A 13818-nucleotide genomic window follows, 5' to 3' on the forward strand; every position below is an offset into this window, starting at 1 on the left:
TGTCCCCTCAATGTCTTCTTCGCCATGAAATATCACACGTTGCACCATGATCATCCTGTATTCACCTAAAGGTGAGCCGACTTTGGCAACATGAACTAGGGCACAACAAGCGAAAGAGGCAACACAAAATAGAGATCTTCAGCGGCAAGGGTTTCCCCTGCCGCCTCCCTCAAGAATATCATGTTATGAATATGAATCATTGTTATTTAAAATTTATTATAATGTAATATGTATTTTATGAATTGTTCTTGAATTTTTTTTTTTATAATTTTATTAATAAAAACAAAATTGAAATATAATAAATTGAATTCAGTTGATTTAATATTTTTTTCCACTCTCAGCGTGAAAATAATGTAGAAAAAAATAAAAGTTTTTATCCAATAATAAAATCTAAGGGAAGATCGTCCCCGTTGAACAAAATGAGATTTAATTTTCCTGGGTGTTGGGCACTCAAACAAATAGCCAGGTTTCTTTGGAAAGGATTGGAATTAACTAATAACAGAGGAATAAAGAGAATGTTGGTTCTAGGAGACTCAATGATTGTAATAAGGCAAGTATCCAAATTAAAGTTGGGGGAGGAAAACTTAACTCCACAATATTGAGAAGGATCACTAACCAATTGAGGAATTTTGAGGAGATAGATTTTTTCCACTTCTATAGGCACCTAAATTCAGAAGCGAACAAAGTAGCCAATAATGGAGTAAATATGAGGCTAGGAATTATGGAGTTAAACCATTCTCAAAGGATTTTTTCCTCAATACCATGAAGAGCTCACAAATGTTGTATTGTTTGAATGATGGTCAACTTGGCCACCAATCGAAGGAAAAAGCATGAATACGACTTTTTGGAGGAATTGCCAAAGGAGGCATTGTTGGCACCAAGTATTCCACACATGGTGGTAGTCGTAGGTTCTTTACCACACATGGTGTCCATGCATACAACATACATCAATTCATGATTCGAAGTGTGTGCCAACTCGATAGATGGATGAGGGGAAATACAAGGTATAAGTGGGATGTGAGCTCTCTTAATTCACATGTGACCATAACCTTTCATTATAAAATTATGGGTTTACATGCAAATCACTTCATTTTAGGTCGAGACTTAAATTCCATGACAAAAGAAGATTGTCCATGTGGCTTTTAGATTCAAGTAATTATGGAAATTAATTCTCCTCGCAGGTGATGGTCCCTTAGGCCCCAAGCTTCACCTGTATTTATTGAGTTGGCCTTTGGGTGTGCTCCATCAGAATTGTTGAGCTTTGGTTAACCATTTGGACTAGAGTGACGAGTCCGAGAATAAAAGAACTAGTGATTCATGATTTACAATCAGAGGAGAACGAATAGGAGTGTTGGCACCAATTAGTTGATAATTTTTCAAAAGCAGTAGTAGGGATGATGGAGATTTCAAATAGAAGGTTGGAAATGGCGGAGAAGTAGAAGGATGTGAAGCTTTAGCTAATGGAAAAGAGGTGTGAATGGTAAGCTTGATAAGAAAATGGCTATCATGGAAGTTGAATTACTAATTTTGAAGCTCAAGGTCAATGAAATGGATGCCCCCCTGTCAGCGATTCTGAGAACAAGATGAAAGAGTGGGAAACTAGCAAAAGTCAACGAGTTCCAAAGGTTCGTGGTTCAACTAAGCAGGGAGAAAACACACTTCATGTGGCAGATGAGAATTTGGGCGAAGCCACAAAAGTTGGGCCTTTTGGTGCATTTTAATTTTATTGTTATGAGTAATGTACTAAAATTATGTTATTTTTTAGGGAGTTTTTTGTAGAATCTATGGCAGATTTCAATGTAGATTTATAGTGAAAAGAACACAGAGAGGCAAGAAAAACTCATTAATGATGTATTAGAGTAGTGAAGCCTCTGAGAATACAGAAAATGTAAAAGGTACTAGCCTTGTAACCAACTCTTTTATAATACAAAGTGATAATCATTTCTTTAAATAAATAAAAAATTAAACGAGAAAGTGTTATAACTCTAAAAAGTTCTATATTAAATTAATAACATATGATAAATTGTTGTACATGGTATGTATTTTTATTTTTTTATTTAAATCATAACAAATAAAGTATTTTATTATTTTTTCCATTTTAAATATACCTTAAGTATATCACAACTAAAATTATAATGTAATAATTAAGTACATTACAACTAAAATTATAATGTAATAATTATTATGTATTAAAGGAAATTATTATAAAATCATTAAAGCGTAATCCTGATAAGTCCTACCCTTTACCTAGGACACATCCTACCACCCACTACATATATATAGACATCTATTGTACTTATTCAAATTCAATCATGAATATATATTTAAATATAATAATTAATTATTATTTAAAATGGTTTCTTTTATGAGTTACTAAAGCTGCTCCAAGGTGTCAAAGCTCGAGCGAGTTCTCCACTATCCTATAATAGACTTCAAGTGACATTGATTCATAATATATATATATATATATTTGAATGTTTTAGAGATGTCTAATTAAATTAGATTTATCTTAATTATATCAAGTATCGATAGGGATCAAATTTCTTGGATTCTTAGATCTAGAGTTAAGATGGATCTAAGTTAGTTTAATTTTCCTCTTCAAATAGGTTATATTTTACATGAATATCATGGGTCAATACCATGGGTTCTCATAAACCTCTAGTTCAAAAATCACTCGTAACTTGACCAAATTAAGTTTACTTTAACTACTCAACATGTTATGCTCTTAACCTGCAAAGTAATACCGAACATAGAATATGCGAAGAAAAGATACCCAGAACACAGAATATGCGAAGAAAATATACCCAGAACACAGAATAGCAATGATTTTATTACTCAGAGAGATATGTTCACAGGCCTCTTCGAGGGGGCAACCTCCAATAGAGCAGAGCTCGATTACAAAACAAGACACGATACTCCTCGCAGGGAGTCTCTATCCTTTATATATGACTCATACATGCAATACCACGGGCCAATACCGTGGGTTTTATTAATACCATCTATCTAATACTACCGCCCATTTACCATCTATCTAATATTACTGCCCATTTGCAACTAACTGTGGTCCCGTCATTAATTGCGGGTTAACCACTTACAAATATTAATATTGGCTTTATTGACTCTTGACTATGACGTGATCCCATGACATAAATAAGGGGGTTAGGGTGGGACCCTAACATGCCCTCCCCCTTAAGACTAGCCTTGTCCTCAAGGCTGAAGCTGCGGAAACTGCTGAAGAATAGTGGCTGGTTCCCAAGTTGCATCTTCCGGAGAGGTGTCTTTCCATTTGACGAGGACCTCCTTAATCATTCGGCCGCGCAGGTGCTTGTCTCGTGTGTCTAGAACCTGTTCAGGTTGAAGCCAGATTGACCCTTCTTTGTCCAATTCAGGTAGACTAGTTTGAACTCGGCAATTGTTCCCAATCACTTTCTTGAGGCACGATACATGGAAAACTGGGTGGATTTTTGCTGTAGGTGGCAAAGCCAACTTGTAAGCCACTTCTCCAATGCACTGAAGTACTTGGTATGGTCCGTAGAATTTTGGAGAGAGCTTTTGACAACCCTTGTCTTTGAGTGATGTTTGCTTATATGGTTGCAGCCTCAAAAAGACCTGATCCCTTTCTTGAAATTGGCGCTCTGAGCGATGTTGGTCAGCCTGTTGCTTCATACGGTTCTGAGCTTGATGAAGATTCTCGCGCAGATGGGCGAGCATGGTTGCGCAGTGTTGTAGGAGTTGATCCACGGCTTGTACTTTGGAGCACCCCGTGAGATAAGAAGTAGGGGAAGGCGGAAGTTGACCATAGACTGCTTCATAGGGAGTCATTTTGGTGGTGGCATGATAGTTGGTGTTATACCACCATTCCGCCAGAGGTAACCATTGTACCCAAAGGTGTTGCTTTTCTGAAGTGAAACACCTAAGGTAGGTTTCTAGACATTTGTTGACGGCTTCGGTTTGACCATCTGTTTGCGGATGATATGAAGTACTGAGTTTGAGTTGAGTGCCTTGTATTCTGAAGAGCTCCTGCCAAAAATTACTGGTGAAGATTGGGTCGCGGTCGGACACAATAGAAGTGGGCATGCCATGCAATTTGAAGATCTGATCCATGAAAGTTTGAGCAACCAAAGTTGGTGTAAATGGTTGGGGTAGGGCGCAGAAATGAGCATACTTCGACAGTCGGTCCACAACCACCATGATGACTGACTTGTTCCCAGACTTTGGAAGACCTGTAATGAAATCCACGGAGACCTCCGTCCAAATTGACGCCGGAATGGGCAATGGTTGTAATGTGCCTGGTGTGTTGACGGTTTCCCCTTTGTGGCGTTGACAGATGTCACATTCTGCTACGAAAGTAAGGATGTCCTGTTTCATGCCGGTCCAAAAAAATGATCTTCTGGTGCGAGCATACGTCTTCTGAAAGCCCGAATGTCCTGCAATGGGAGATGAGTGCAATTCTGCCAAAATGCGACTTTTGAGGGTGGATGTTGGTGATATTACGACTCTGTCCTTGTAGCGAAGAATATCATTCTGCCACGAGTAGCCCTGGCTGGAATTAGGATCTACCTGCAATTGAGAAATGAGTTGGGAGAGCCCGGGATGTGAAAACCATTCCCTGCGAGCCTCTTCAATCCAGTCTGGAATGGGGAGGGAAATTGCGAGCAGAGTACTTTCCTCCTCAATTGGCGCGACAATGCATCTGCTACACTGTTGTCTTTCCCTTTCTTGTAAATGATCTCATAATCATATCCCAGCATTTTGGATAACCATTTATTTTGTTGTGGGGAAGATAGGCGTTGCTCCAAAAAATATTTAAGACTGTGATGATCTGTGCGGATTTGGAAACGTCGCCCCAACAAGTAAGGTCGCCAGGTCTCGACTGCATGTAAGATGGCCATCATTTCCTTCTCGTAGGTAGATTGGCCCAGATTCCTCCCACTTAGTTGTTGGCTGGTGAAGGCCAATGGTCGCCCTTCCTGCATTAAGACCGCTCCAATACCTGTTCCCGAAGCATCACATTCAATGACAAATGATTTGGTGAAGTCCGGTAGTGCTAAGACGGGAGTGGAACACATGGCGGTTTTGAGAGCGGTAAATGCCTGTTGTGCTTCCTCGTTCCAGAAGAAGGAATTTTTCTTTAGGAGTTGCGTTAGGGGCTTCGCTATGCGGCCATAGTTGCGGACAAATTTACGATAATAGCCTGTGAGACCCAAAAATCCTCTCAAGCTTTTCAAGGTCTTAGGTTGAGGCCATTCTTGCATTGCCTGGATCTTTTTGGGGTCCACCTTGACACCTTCACGCCCCACAATGTGGCCCAAATACTCAACTTCTTCCATGCCAAACGAACACTTAAACATCTTGACAAATAATTTATGCGTGTGGAGCAGTTGCAAGAGTAGATCTACATGCTGAAGATGTGCCGCCCAAGTGCCACTATAGATGAGGATGTCATTGAAGAAGACAAGGACAAATTTTCTGAGATATGGTTTGAGGAGGTGATTCATAAGGCTCTGAAAAGTAGAGGGGGCATTACAGAGACCAAATGGCATGACCAGGAACTCATAATGGCCTTCATGAGTTCTGAAAGCCGTCTTGGGAATGTCGACTTCCTTCATGCGAATTTGGTGGTAGCCTGAGCGAAGATCCAACTTAGTGAAGAATTGAGCCCCATTGAGTTCGTCCAGCAAATCGTCAACCACCGGGATGGGAAATTTATCTTTGACTGTTAACTTATTGAGGGCCCTGAAGTCGGGACACATCTGCCACTCCCCATCTTTCTTGAGGACCATGACCACTGGGGATGAATAAGGACTAATGCTGGGACGAATGACACCTGCTTCCAACAATTCCTTGATGATTTTTTCTATTTCATTCTTTTGGGTGAATGGATATCTGTATGGCCGCACATTTGGGGGTTGGGCCCCTGGAACCAATGTGATGCTATGATCATGTTCCCCTCGTGAGGGTGGAAGCTCATGAGGCTTGTCAAAGACCGTCCGATCTTTATTTACAATCTGTTGCATCTCAGGATGAATTGGCAGAGACATGGTGTCGACTACCTGGATGGCATTAAATTGAGCTACCACTCCATGATGGCCCTTTTTTAACAATTTTTCCATCCTATGCGAGCTGATGATAGAGGGGGCTCCCGCCTGTAGTCCACGGAGGGTATGTGTGGAGTTGTTCTGCTTAAAACTCATATATAACTCCTGGAAATCCATTGTGATTGGCCCAAGAGTGCGGAGCCATTCCGTGCCTAGGACAATGTCGCAACCCCCCATGTGTATTGCAAACATGTGGGTTTTCAATTGATAATCCCCCATTTGAAGTTTGACATTTTCACAGCGACCTTCACATTTCATTGTGCCCCCATCTGCAATCTGGACTTGGAAGTTAGAAACTGCCCGGACGAAACAATGTGCTGCTTCAGCGATCTTTTGATGGATGAAATTATGGGTACTTCCACTATCAATCAAGACTACTACTGGGTGATGTTTAAGAAAACCCCTGATTTTGAGAGTTTGAGGGGAAGAAATTCCTGCCAATGCATTTAGCGAAATAATTGGTTCATCAGATACAATCTCCTTTTGGTTATCTTCTTCGATCGCCTCCGATTCCTCAAGTGGTGGATCTTCCTCGGTGGAGTTGTAGTCAGTGGCATCTATTTGAAAAAACTTGGGCTCTTTGCATTTATGACCCGGGGAATATTTTTCATCACAGTAGTAACATAGTCCTTGCTTCCTTCTTTCGGCCATTTCCACCGGTGACACCTTTTGAATCTTAAGTGTCTGAGTCGTATTGGGAGCCTGTGAGGGACGACCTTTAGCGGGGAAGTTGGGGCGGCTGGATTGGGCTGTTAATGCGCGTTCCACCTTACGAGCTACCTGGTAAGCCTCTGTCCATGTGGGAGGGTGGTGGAGTAGAACCTGAGCTTTGATGGCTTCTTTAAGACCGCTGATAAAGCATTCCATGTAGAACTCATCTGTGAGACCCCTAGTGCGGAAGGCTAAGGCTTCAAAAGCAGTAATATATTCCTCCACTGTACCCGTCTGTCGGAGCTTAGTGAGATGCCCCAAAAAAGAGTCTTCCTGTTCAAAGCGACTTCAAAGAGCTTTGGAAAATTGGGCCCAATTCTGAAAATGTCCATTGCAACGCTGATGCCATTCCTTCCATTGCCATCGTTCATTGTCCAAGTACATGGTGCCCACCATAAGCTTAGTCCCCTCATCTATGATATGATTCAATTGGAAATACTGCTCCATTTGTGCTAGCCATGCGGACGTGTGAGAACCGTCAAATTTATGCATATCCAACTTGGGAGGTCGCTAACTAGGTGGTGGATGGGTGTGCCAGACGTGATGAGAGTGGCTAGACTCACCCTCATGGTATTCATGGCCATTATACGCCTCCTCGTGGGCTGGCTCCTTGCCCTTTGGGAGTGCATCATGTATCTGGAGACTTATTCCTTTAAGCTCAAGTTCAATATTCTTCACCGCAGTTTGGAGGGAGTTCACATGGTCTTCAATTTTGTCTATCCTTTCATTGGCCATCGCTTGAGCGCGAGTTTCTACCATACACCAACCTGATGAAAAATTGGGACCACCTAAAAATTTTTTAGTAAGAAATTGAATGGTACCACCTTGCTCAGCTCGTCGTCCTGATTCTGATGGGCTAGGTCACCAATAAGCGCCCTGGAAGATCTCAGATTTTTTTTTTTTTTTTTTTGGAAAACTCCTAACGGAGTTTTACTCCTTCCTTATCAATACTGCAGTTGCCAAATCCTCAGAATGTCAATGCCACCAAAAGTCCTGTGAAAATTATATCCAGGGACAAGAACCCTTCACAACTACTCCGATCTGGTGGATCTGAGAGATCTGAATGGTGGAACAACTGCTGCGGCTGATCTGATGGAGCTGCGGGACTGATGTCGGCTGCTGCTGCACTTGCTGATCTGGAATAGGTGATGTGTGATCCCCCGATAGAAAGGGAACTATGGTCTTGAGGAGTGTCAGGTGCTACAGATCGCAATATACATAAGGGTCTGATAGTAGTACTCGGCCCAATGTTTCAGGGCTCTAACTAAGGAGGATCGACCGTACCCTTAGCCGTACAACCCGACTACCCTATCGTACGGGCGAGTAATCTCTCCGAGTGCTGTTCTCGGTGTACTGTAGCCACAAGACGGCCGAAGGTTTATCTATGGCGAGGTTTCAAGGGAGCTAGGGGGCTTCCTATATACCCAGAGGGTACCTGGAAGACAGCCCGTGCGTGGTTCTGTCTAATGCGCTACTACTCGAAGGGGTACCCACAGGGGTTACAAGGGAGTCCAACAGACGTGACCACCTCTTGTATTTCCTGCGTGCATGCCTCCCCAAATCCGCAGGTTTATGCACTTAACGACATATCCCGTGGTTTAAAGACGCCGGAACACGTCTCTAGCCAAAAAAAAAATTTGCTAAAATTTGGAGATCCCACCGAGCCCTGGAAAGTGCTCTGATACCACTTGTTATGCTCTTAACCTGCAAAGTAATACCGAACATAGAATATGCGAAGAAAAGATACCCAGAACACAGAATATGCAAAGAAAATATACCCAGAACACATAATAGCAATGATTTTATTACTCAGAGAGAAATGTTCACAGGCCTCTTCGAGGGGGCAACCTCCAATAGAGCAGAGCTCGATTACAAAACAAGACATGATACTCCTCGCAGGGAGTCTCTATCCTTTATATATGACTCATACATGTAATACCACGGGCCAATACCGTGGGTTTTATTAATACCATCTATCTAATACTACCGCCCATTTACCATCTATCTAATATTACCGCCCATTTGCAACTAACTGTGGTCCCGTCATTAATTGCGGGTTAACCACTTACAAATATTAATATTGGCTTTATTGACTCTTGACTATGACGTGATCCCATGACATAAATAAGGGGGTTAGGGTGGGACCCTAACACAACAAAAATTAATGAAATAATAATAATAACGTGAAATTTTATTTTTATTATTTTAGTTTGAGGTTTTTTTTGTCAAGTTGTATGAGTTGTCAACAGATTACATCAGGCTTGACTTATGGCTTGAGAAACTGCGACCCAAGGGCATCTAAACTGTCAAAATCAATTGTCGACATCAGGCTTGACTTATGGCTTGAGAAACTGTGATCCAAGGACATCTAAACTATCAAAATCAATTGTCAACATATTACATCAGGCTTGACTTATGGCTTGAGAAACTGCGACCCAAGGGCATCTAAACCATGAAAATCACCTAAGGACTGCACCAGACTTGGGCCACATCAGCGCTTAACATGGCTAAATTTTTTCCCACAGAGTTTTGAATTGGTGACCTTCCCACTAAGTTTTGAATCGCTGACCTTCACATCACGAAGTGACTTAATAGTACACCCCATCACCGTCTATTTTATGACCCGTGGGCAGTTTGAAGTTATTTATATTTTAACATAGAGTTATTTTTATTTTATTTTGAACTAGTCAAAATATTTATAAGACATTATATTACATCTTTACCCTATTAGATTAGAGGGCATTTCTCGATACAATCAAATTATTTTTCCAATAATATTAGTATAAAATTATATTAAAATATAAAATTATAAATAAGTAAAAAATATTTGTTTTTATAGTGTATTTAAATATGGTTAAGAAATTCATAGATATATTAAAAACAAAAAAACCAACCAATTATATAGTTTAAACTCCGTGTAAAAGGACGAGCAGATAAGATAACCTCGATATAGTTATTAATTGGTTTTATGATTGGTTGTTTAGGAGCCCAAGGTTTTGGTAATGGTATTTAAAAGTGAAATAGGACGAGTAGATTAGATAACCTCCATATAGTTATTAATTGGTTTTATGCTGGGTTGTGTACGAGCTCAAGGTTTTGGCAATGGTATTTAAAAGTGAAATAGGTGCAAAGGTTTATAAGCATTTGGTTTTAACAATAAATCATATTTGTGAGAGGATTAAAAAATATATATACTAGAGATTGCACCAAATTGCAATGGAAACGCCGTAAGGCATAAATTCAAGAGCAACAAATGCTAACAAAACATCTAGAAGTGCATCATCATTTGCCTAGACAACTTGAATTGAAGGAGGCAAACAATTTTTTGAATGAGTTCAAGAGCAACAGATGCTAACAAAACATAAATTCAATAGAAACAGATGCTAACAGAACATCTAGAAGTGCATCATCATTTTCCTAGACAACTTGAATGAAAGAGGCAAACATTTTTTTGAATGAGCATAATGCCATCTTCAGTAGATCATTTTCGAAGCTTTCGTCATTTTTCAAATCCAGTGCCTTAGCGATGGAATTCAACAAGTTTCCAATCTTAAAATCCTGAGAAACAGTAACCAAGATGACATCGTCAAAGATACCACTCACTCGAAATGGTTAAAGATGAGTTGGAGGAGGGACGTTTTTCGAACCCCACACACCAACCACTGGATAAGTAGGTTGGGTAAGCCATTTCTGCAGTCGCCCCTGATCAAATTTCATATGGAAGCCAATGAAGCCGACGACTGGGACAGGTTGACAAAGGATTGGCTTTGGCTCAGACGCTGTAGTAGGCACAATCTGCTCCACATCGACAAGAATTTGAAGGTCATATTTAAGCCATTGAAAGTGGTCGTTGAATGTTGTCTTCCATTCTCTAAATTTTCTAGGAACCGAACCAACCGAAACAATGCCTTCATTGTTGCTTGATGATATCGATGAGTTTTTGGGCCTGTATGAGGGCATTGTCCATGGCTCTCAAACGTGTTTCTGTGTAGAGTTATCTAGAATATGTGTCTGCATTCATGTCAAGGAAATGGAAGTATAGTAACCTTACATTTCATAGGAGTTTTGTCACAGTGATAAAACACTCAACAAGCACAAAATGAGACAAGATTATGCTCTCAATGAGTCACTTTCAGAAATTTAGATACAAAGGCATTATCTGCTTCAAATAAGAAGTGTTCCTTACAACTGAAAAATCACCATCATCTTGCCTCAGACAGCTCAATGACTTCTTGGTTATATGTAGAATCCTCAGCCCACTCAAACCTTCTAGGCATCAGTGCATATTCTCGTCGACGAATCACTTCTTGTTGCTGCCATTCCTCCCAGCGTTCTGCTAGGCCCTCTCCTTCCAACATGCGTACAACTTCTGTCATCTTTGGTCATTCCTCAGGTGAGGTTTGTGTACACAATAATGCAACCTGGATTATAGCTTCAACTTCCATTGGATTATAATTCTGCTTGAGGTTCCTGTCTACAATGACATCTAACCTTTTATCTCTTTGCAATTTTTTGACCTGTGACCAACAACAATAAATAATTTAAACTCCTCTCTATGATTCAACAAAAGATTCATGTACCATGACCAGATATGTGATGTCCATACAGATTATACAAACAACGTAAAAATCCATAGGCATCCCTTGGCTCAGGCTTTCTAGCGTCGAATTCCAGCCACAGTGACTAAGGAACCCTCTGGTAGAAGGATGTGACAGGATCAGCAGCTGAGGCACCCACTTTTTGATAAGCAATCCTCACTTCTTTTCCTTCACTCGCTCTTCGAATCCCTCCGGTGGAAACTTACCCGAGAACTATGAATTAAATGGGACCTCCAACAATGGCCTAACGACCCAAATGAAAGGTTGTTGACTCGACTCCAGCCCGAGAGCCAACTCCTTCATGTGTGATGACGATATCGAATTTTGGGTTCCAAAGGAAACATAGAGCACAAAGGAGGGCGCCTGTGAATCGAGCCATAGCAAAGATGCCCTTGCATATTCTGCCTCTGCCTGCTTGCCCCGCAGTAGAAATTCTGAATCAACAGTTGTATTTGAAGAAGAGGAAGAGAGAAATGAAGAGGGTAGGATCGGTCCGACCACCCAAACCGGCCTGCCAGTGGATTTTCTCATGTGTCGGAGACTGCTATGCTCAAGCTCTTCGAACATATTACAGATTAACCCCTAACTACACACGTTGCAAGATATATGGCGATTCATGAACAAGATCCAGGCATCGGATCCTGTGGCCCTTTTTCAGTATAGAGGGAGCTGAGATCAATCCAGTGTAACATGTGGCATGTCGGGCAGAACAAACTCCTCGACGTCGGTCTTCGTGTGAGGTAGATGAGTGCAGAGGGAGTAATAGACGGAGGTGTCGTAAGCCCCAGAAGTGCATAACTGGATTCTTGGTATTACCAACCTGTTCCCTACGTCCAACTTCCATCCCAAGAACATGTCCCTGATGATGCATAGCGGCAAGCGCCCATCGTCTTCTTGAGTGATGTGGTGAATGAGGTGCTCAAAATGGGGTTCCAAGTGCTCTGAGGCCTCCAAGAAACGAAGGTAAAGATGTTTATGGATGGAGTCCATGTTTTCGGTGTGAGGAGGAAAACTGTGAGCATAGCTAGAGAAGGACAGCTCCGCCAGGCGGATATCCAGACCAGGGCTAGTGGATTCGATCTTGGGTCGCAAGCTTCGGATGTTGAGAGGCGTATTGGCTATGGTGATGACAAATCCGGTTCTTTTGGCAAGAAGCTTGGCAAGCTGTAGGAAGGGAATAATATGGCCCTGAGCCATGAAGGGGGAGCATCACCACATGGTGCTTGGCCTCTTTGGTGGTGATAGTGCTCAAATTCTCAGCGGGGAAGGGCGTGGTAGAATCCATTGCGGGTGGAAAATTTAGGCAGCGAAATGGCCCGAGAACTCGACAAATGCGCAGGTTGGAAAGATTGCACCTATTGCTCTGTAAAGCTTGCACCTCCTGCTCAATGATTCACATTTCACTAAACGGAAGGCGTGCTAGCAAGAAAATTAAAGTTGATCGAAGCAATGACGTCTGTGGTGAGAAATAACTTACAATCCAATTAAAAATCAGTGTTCGGCTTCATAAACTCATATGGCACTCTACAAATGAAATTCCATGGGTTAATCTGTTGCCGAATCTGTTTGTATAAAAACAAACAAATCCCTCAAAACCCATACAGTTTTTTATACGCTCAAAATCTTATCCTGCAATCGACCAAGATTCATGTTGTGGCCTCTTAATATCTTAGTTTTGAAATCAAGAACTTTAACCCAATGAACCACAACTGCTCCGTAGACAACGCCTCATCGATATAAAAAGTTAAGGAGGTTGGTTGACGGTTCATAAAGAAGTCGGTTACCTGTTCATTCCTCCAACTACCGAGTCGCAACCGTTGCGCCATTCAATTTAAATCAATGGTTAATTACAACCTAATCGTCTAACAAAAGATCCAATGGCACAAATTATGACAGGGATGCAGCTAAGTGAGTTCTTTTCAAAGGGAAACACCTTACGACGTAATAAATATATTTTTATATTAAAGAATTTTAATTTTTAAATAGAAAAATGTAAGAATATTAATAATCATATATTAAAATAATAGACACAATAGTTAAACTTTTTTAAGAGCTAAACCATATATAAGAGTACCAACTTAAATGTCAAAATATCTTCTTATCTAGTAGAGAAGAAAAATCGACTAGATAATAAGTAGATTTATTGTAAAAATATTAAGGAAATTTTAAAACCATATGAGTTAAAAAGGAAGAAGAAGAAGATATTATTTGTAGTGGCAATTTCACCAAGTTGAAATGTAAATGAAGCTTTAATTCACTTAAACCATTCAATATTTTCATAAGTTAGGGAGTATTCAAAGTGATATCATGAGCATTTGCAATTGACCTAGCTAGCCTTTGGAAATATAGTGATATTAGATTGATAAATAGATCACAACATACAAAATGGGAAGTAAAAAGAGATCCTACAC

The 13818-nt window shown here is 40.7% G+C and overlaps 1 pseudogene; it reads right to left on the reverse strand.

Annotated features, from left to right (window-relative positions):
* Positions 1-11362: 11362 nt before the first annotated feature.
* LOC149225563 (crocetin glucosyltransferase 3-like) lies at positions 11363-12692 on the reverse strand (annotated as a pseudogene).
* Between the last annotated feature and the right edge of the window lie 1126 nt (positions 12693-13818).

Source organism: Pinus tabuliformis, chromosome J, assembly GCF_031772625.1.
Source record: "Pinus tabuliformis cultivar Carrire ecotype Pingquan chromosome J, CPIR1, whole genome shotgun sequence".
Taxonomy (NCBI): domain Eukaryota; kingdom Viridiplantae; phylum Streptophyta; class Pinopsida; order Pinales; family Pinaceae; genus Pinus; species Pinus tabuliformis.